This window comes from Gossypium raimondii, chromosome 4 (assembly GCF_025698545.1).
Source record: "Gossypium raimondii isolate GPD5lz chromosome 4, ASM2569854v1, whole genome shotgun sequence".
Taxonomy (NCBI): Eukaryota; Viridiplantae; Streptophyta; class Magnoliopsida; order Malvales; family Malvaceae; genus Gossypium; species Gossypium raimondii.
In genome coordinates this window covers 39,298,504-39,304,739 of record NC_068568.1, presented here as the reverse complement: position 1 = coordinate 39,304,739, position 6,236 = coordinate 39,298,504, and the positions used below count along the sequence as shown (strand labels likewise).

General features: G+C 31.4%; 1 pseudogene; it reads right to left on the bottom strand.

Annotated features, from left to right (window-relative positions):
* Positions 1-2,770: 2,770 nt before the first annotated feature.
* Positions 2,771-5,236, bottom strand: LOC105780718 (7-deoxyloganetic acid glucosyltransferase-like; annotated as a pseudogene).
* Positions 5,237-6,236: the final 1,000 nt, after the last annotated feature.

The window sequence follows — 6,236 nt, the reverse complement described above, 5'->3', positions numbered from 1 at the left end:
TGAACTTTTCTAGTACGAATATCTATCATGCCAAACTTTCTCACATCAAACAACAAAAAATGCATAAGTTAGCTGAAGAGGGATTATTAGGCTTTATCGAAAAAGCTAATATACCTATGTGAAAGGTTTCTAGATAGAAAAATGACAAGAAAACCATTCAATAAAGGAACTCGAGTCGAATTTTCATTACAATTAATAAACACAAATATTCGTAGCCTAATGAATGTTAGGGCATGAATTGGAAGAATATACTTCATAACTTTCATAGATGACTATACATACTTTACTATTGTTTATTTTATTTCCAACAAGTTTAAAGAATTAGAATACTTCAGAAAATATGTTATGTTAGCGGAAAATCAATGAGATAAAAAATGTCAAGGCATTAAGAATCAATTGAGGACATGGATACTTGTCTGATCAATTCAAAAACTTGTGCAATGAAAAAGGGATAGATAGGTAATTAATTATTTCAAGGAATCTACAACAAAATGGTGTTGCGGAGAGAAGAAATAAAACGCTTAAAAAATGGTCAGATCTATGATGGCACAAGCAACTTGCCTATCACTTTTTGGGGTGATGTTTTATTGATAGTCGCTTATGTATTGAATCAAGTTACCTCCAAATATGTTGCATCAACTCCCTAAGGATTATAAGCTGGAAGAAAATGTAATCTTAGTAATTTAAAGCCATGAGGTTGTGCTACTTATGTCCATGAACTTACTCATCAACATGAAAAATTAAGCCTAACAAGTAAAAATAGTATATTTATAAGATATTCTGAACATTCAAAAGATTATGTGTTTATAGGTGAACAACAAAATGAAAGCGTTACTGTATTTGAGTTTCGATATGCCATATTTCTAGAAAATGATTTTCCTACAGAGGTGACACTAAACATGATTTTTTCTCTTTATAAAATAGAAGATCTTGATGATTTGATTAGTTCAAATTGGTTATTACATTTCCTTATAAATGTAACAATGTTGCCTTATTCGACTGGAACTTAACAATAGATGTTGAAATTCTTTCACAAGAATCTCATGTTAAGTGTGGTAGTCATAGACATATAGCTCGATGTTGTTTTGACATAAAGAGAGAAGTTTTCATGATTACTCCAAAAGATAAATGGATGAAAGTAATATAAGAAGAAATGGAGTCAATAAGATCAAACCATATTTGGGAATTGGTTGATCTACTAAAATGACGTAAAGCAATCGGGAACAATGAGTTCTCAAAATTAAGTGTAAATCTGATGACACAATTGAAAGACACAAGGCATGCCTTGTAGTGAAAGGTTATACCCAACAAGAGGGAATAGACTACAAAGAGACTTTCTCTCTTGTCATGAGATTTACCTCAATATGCTTACTTCTAATAGTAGTAGCAAGTTTAAATTTGGAGTTGCACCATATGGATGTGAAAACTACTTTTCTAAACAGAGAACAAGAAAAAAAAATCTTCATGGAACAACCTGTAGGTTTTGTTTACAAAAGTCAAGAGCACAAAGTGTGCAAGTTACTAAGATCAATTTACAATCTTGAGCAACCTTCTAGATAGTGGTATATAAGATTTCATCAAACAATCATTTTGTATGATTTTACCATATTGATGAAGATATTGTGTGTATGTCAAAAAGACAAGGACAAGTTTATAATCTTGTCACTTTACGTGGATGTCATACTATTGGCTAGAAACAATGAGTATATAGTTATGATAAAAGATTGGTTGTCCTCCAACCTTGAAATGGAGGACATGGGTGAAATGGGTTACATTCATAGAGTAAAGATTACTCAAGATCATTCTAAGAGGCTCATAGCTCTTTTGCAGGAATCATACACTAAGAAAATTCTCGAATGATTTAGAATGAAAAATTATAAGCTAATTGATACTCCTGTTGGAAGAGGTGAAAACCTAAGCAAAAGAATGCATTATCCACAAGAAAAAGCTCAAATGGACAAAGTTCCTTATTTTAGTGCAATAGAAAACTTTATGTATACGATGATGTGTACATGCTATGAAATTGGACTAGTAAGTAGATAGCAATCGAATAGAGGTTAACCCCATTAGAAAGCATTTAAAAGGATATTAAGGCATCTCAAAGGCATAGTGAACTACTAGCTATGCACCTAGAAAATGATTTGTATCTAATTGGAAATATAGATACGTATTGAAAAACAGATTTAATGAAAGTGAAATCTATCTCCAAACATGTTGTAATCACCATATTTTGTCGTTTAATCTTAATTTGAGGACTAAGCTCATTTTATATTTAGATTGGTACTTATTATTTAATATTAATAAAATTAGTATTATTTTCATAGGAAGATCCAATAATATAAGCATGTTATCAATTTTCTTTTCTTTCTTTATTATATTGTAAAATAATAAAATGAGAACAATTAATATAGAATTGTATATGTTTCGCCTGTTGATATATACCATATTATGTTATATTATTTTATATGTTTTATTTGTTGATATATCTAAAATATTATATTATAATACTTTTATGTGTATCATAGAATTCTACATATAGTATATTACTTATAGATATGCGTGCATGTGGAGGTTATGATAAATAAATGATGTACATGCCTGTATTTAGAAAGTGTTACGGATCTTTGCTGTTTGAATCATGTAGAAAGAACTTGAAAAGGGGATAAGGATGAGGGAGTTAATATTACTGCTTTGAAGTGGGGCAAAAGACGTGGGTGATTGGAAGTTGTAAACCTGAAAGAATGCTGGAAAACACTAAAACCTAGCGGGAAAGACAAGGAAAAAATGTATCAATTAAGCTATGGACCCACAACTTTAATTGATTATTAGAAAAAAAAAACTAAAACTTTAACTAAATTTCTAATTTTAATAGATATTATTTTAGAAATGATCGTAAAACAAGATGATGATTGAACTACATCACTTGCCTAAATTGGTGTTCATCAATTTTATGTCCCCAACTAGACGATCCAAATTGCAATACGAAGACCCACCAACAGTTACACATTGTTTGGCATAGTTGGCCATTTTGGCAGCTGATTTCACAAATTCCTCCCTCTTTTCCACCATCAATTCATTCACCATCTTCTCAACAACTTCCCTATCACACAAATCCTTCATATCTAAACCCAATCCCCACACTTTACTCACAAATCTGCTATTCAATTGTTGGTCTGCAAAGTAAGGCCAACAGATCATAGGCACTCCTTCCACCACACTCTCCAATGTTGAATTCCATCCGCTGTGTGTCAAAAATCCACCAACGGCCTCATGAGCTAACACCTCTTCTTGTGGTGCCCAACCCACTCTGTATCCTCTTTTTTTAGTCCCTTCGATAAGCTCGATCGGTATACTGACCCCTTTATCATCTCCGCCGCCATTTTCAGGCATGTTATCGGGCCTTAGAACCAATAAAAACCGTTTCCCACTATTGACAAGCCCGAACCAGAACTCGAAAACTTGCTCCCTTGACAACACTGCAACGCTGCCAAAACTTACATAAACAACGATCCTTTTGGTTGCTTATCAAGCCATGACAAGCAACTTCTATCGACTTCTCGAAAACTATTCGAGGATGGACCGGAAGATGTTTGATCTGGCTTGAAAAGTCTAGTCTTCAAGTGTAGATTGAGAGGTCCAATTGTGTAGATTTTGGGAAACTTAGTTCGCATATGGGATAATATTGGTCCTTCTAGGTCTTCAAAGGTGTTCAATAACAGTCCGTGGGCTTCGGAATTTTTTCTTGTTTCTTGAGCCAACTGTTGGAGAATTGAATCTTTGGTGTCGCTTGCTCGGCAAAAACTTGGAAGATCTCGACATCTAAGAAAAGCTTCCATGCCTGGAACACTTGTTATTAGTCGATCCATATCTTCATTTCCTTCCACAAACACATGTAGCTTTGTCAGAGGCCTTATTTGATATCAAAAATCACATGTGTATGTGTGGAAATACAGATTTACAACATAGATATGTACTTAAAAATAAAATATTAAAATTTAAATAGTTAAATATATTATCATATGTGTAATTTCATGACAATTTATTATTTTTACATATTACTCATTAAAAGTCTAATTAATAGATTAATGACTGTTATTTGTATTAAGATTGAAATTTTAAAATTCAAAATGTATAAAAATTTAGAATGATCCAAATGAAGAAAATGAACTAAATCAACAACTTTATGAATAGTACAAGACAAATAATTGAATTTAACCAAATAGATTTAACTACTACTGTTTAAGTAAGAACTAAAATTTTCTATTTTAAAAATAAAAAATTAAAATTGACTAATTTAAAAAGTACAAAGATTATATCTATAACTTCTAGAAAGTACAAGATTAATAGCAAAATTAAATTATATATAAAACACGGTGAGGTGGATCCACACCGACTAGAAATTTTATTAAAAAAATCGACCCCTATAAATTTGAGACAAATCAAAACAGGGATATTTTCGCATCCTACTGTTAACCCAAACTCTAATTATTAGTGTAGAATTTTCATTTATCTTCGCTTACAGAAGACACTGGATTCGAACTTCAAGTTTAAGAAATAGCGTCTTATGATTGATGGATGAGTTAAGTTACTAAACTCAAACAAATTCATGGAAAAGAATAAGAAAGGAATAATACCTTTGATAGGAAGCTCCCCAGCATGGATCATATCAGGGATTGCAAAATAAGCCCAGAGACTGCAAGCACTAATGGTACGAAACTGAATGATGGGAATTCCAAGGTCATCAGCAATATCAAGTGCGAGCCCTAAGACCCCATCTCCTATAATACAATCCACTTTCGGCTTACTATTAACCAGCATTTCCTTGAAAAGTGGTTTGGTTATCAATTCCAAACCATCAAAGAGCTTCCTCACAAAATCACCGCCTACTCTGGGATGATCGTTAATATGGTCTTGAATTGGAATCCCGCATATTTGGCGAAGCGGGAAAGAATATCGGTGTGACGAAGAAGTTGTTGATGGATGAAGTGGGAGTTTAGGAAGGTGACCTTGAGGCCTGCATGTGCTAATAGCTCAGCTAGCTTCAGCATGGAGTTATGGCCTTGTGCCGGGAGAGGGAAGATTAGTACATGAGATGATGATGTGTGTGGCTGTTGTTGTTGTTCTTGCGCCATTTTCTTTTGCAAGATTTGATTTTTTACAACTTGGATTTTGCTTCTACTTGCTTTATGATTGAAATACGGCAATAGAATAGGACCATTTGGTTCGCTATACCGAGTGAGAGAGCCAATAGAAGTACGGAGGCACATGGTGAATGGGAGATATGTGACCGACAGGATAGTTGATAGTTACTAGAAGGATAACGTAGTGAAAAAAAAAAGATATTTCTTTTAAATTTTTAAAATATAAAAATTGTAAAACTTGATAAAAATCATAGAGATATAAAAATCATAACAAAATATAGAAAATAAGATAAAAATTACAAAAAAGATAATAAAATTATTTATGACTTAAACAGGGTAAAAAAATAGCCCACTTGGATGAAATTTAACAATTTCTCTCTGCTCATTATCTACTATTTGAGCTTCAATTAATTTTATTTTATTTTGATAATATACAATTAAAGTATTACTATTTACCTACCCATAGTAACAACATACCCACATCACACATTTATCTTCTTCATTAACCACTTCAACATAAAAAAAAATTAGACAAATTACAAAACATGCTATAATTTTAGAAAATATTTTTCCCTAAAAACATGGTACAATAAGAGCTTTTCGAAAACTGTTAGAGAATGCTTAGACAAATTTGAAGGAGAGAAAGCTTTCCACGTGATTATATTTACGAGCTTTGTTTCATAGTGTTAGCACTATAATTAGGGGTCAACGTTCGATCGAATCGAGTAAAAACATTTTGAGTTAATTGAGTTTACGAGTCTTACTTTATCATCCTCACTCAATTTGAAATTTTTTCAAATCTAGTCAAGTGAAATAAAATTTGAATCGAGTGAAATTTTCGAGTTAAATTAAAGAAAATAAAATATGTTAAATAAAAATATTGTTATAATATAATTAATTCTATGTTAGACAACATAAATTTGAAACCATATATATTTAAAAAATTTCAAAACAAAATAATAAAAAATAAGATACTTGAGTATGATAATTTTAAATCATTAATTAGGTAAATAAAATTATTATTTTAGAAAATTTTATATATTTTTAGAATTTTTAAAATCATTATATTTTTTTAAAGTATAAATTTTGAAATTT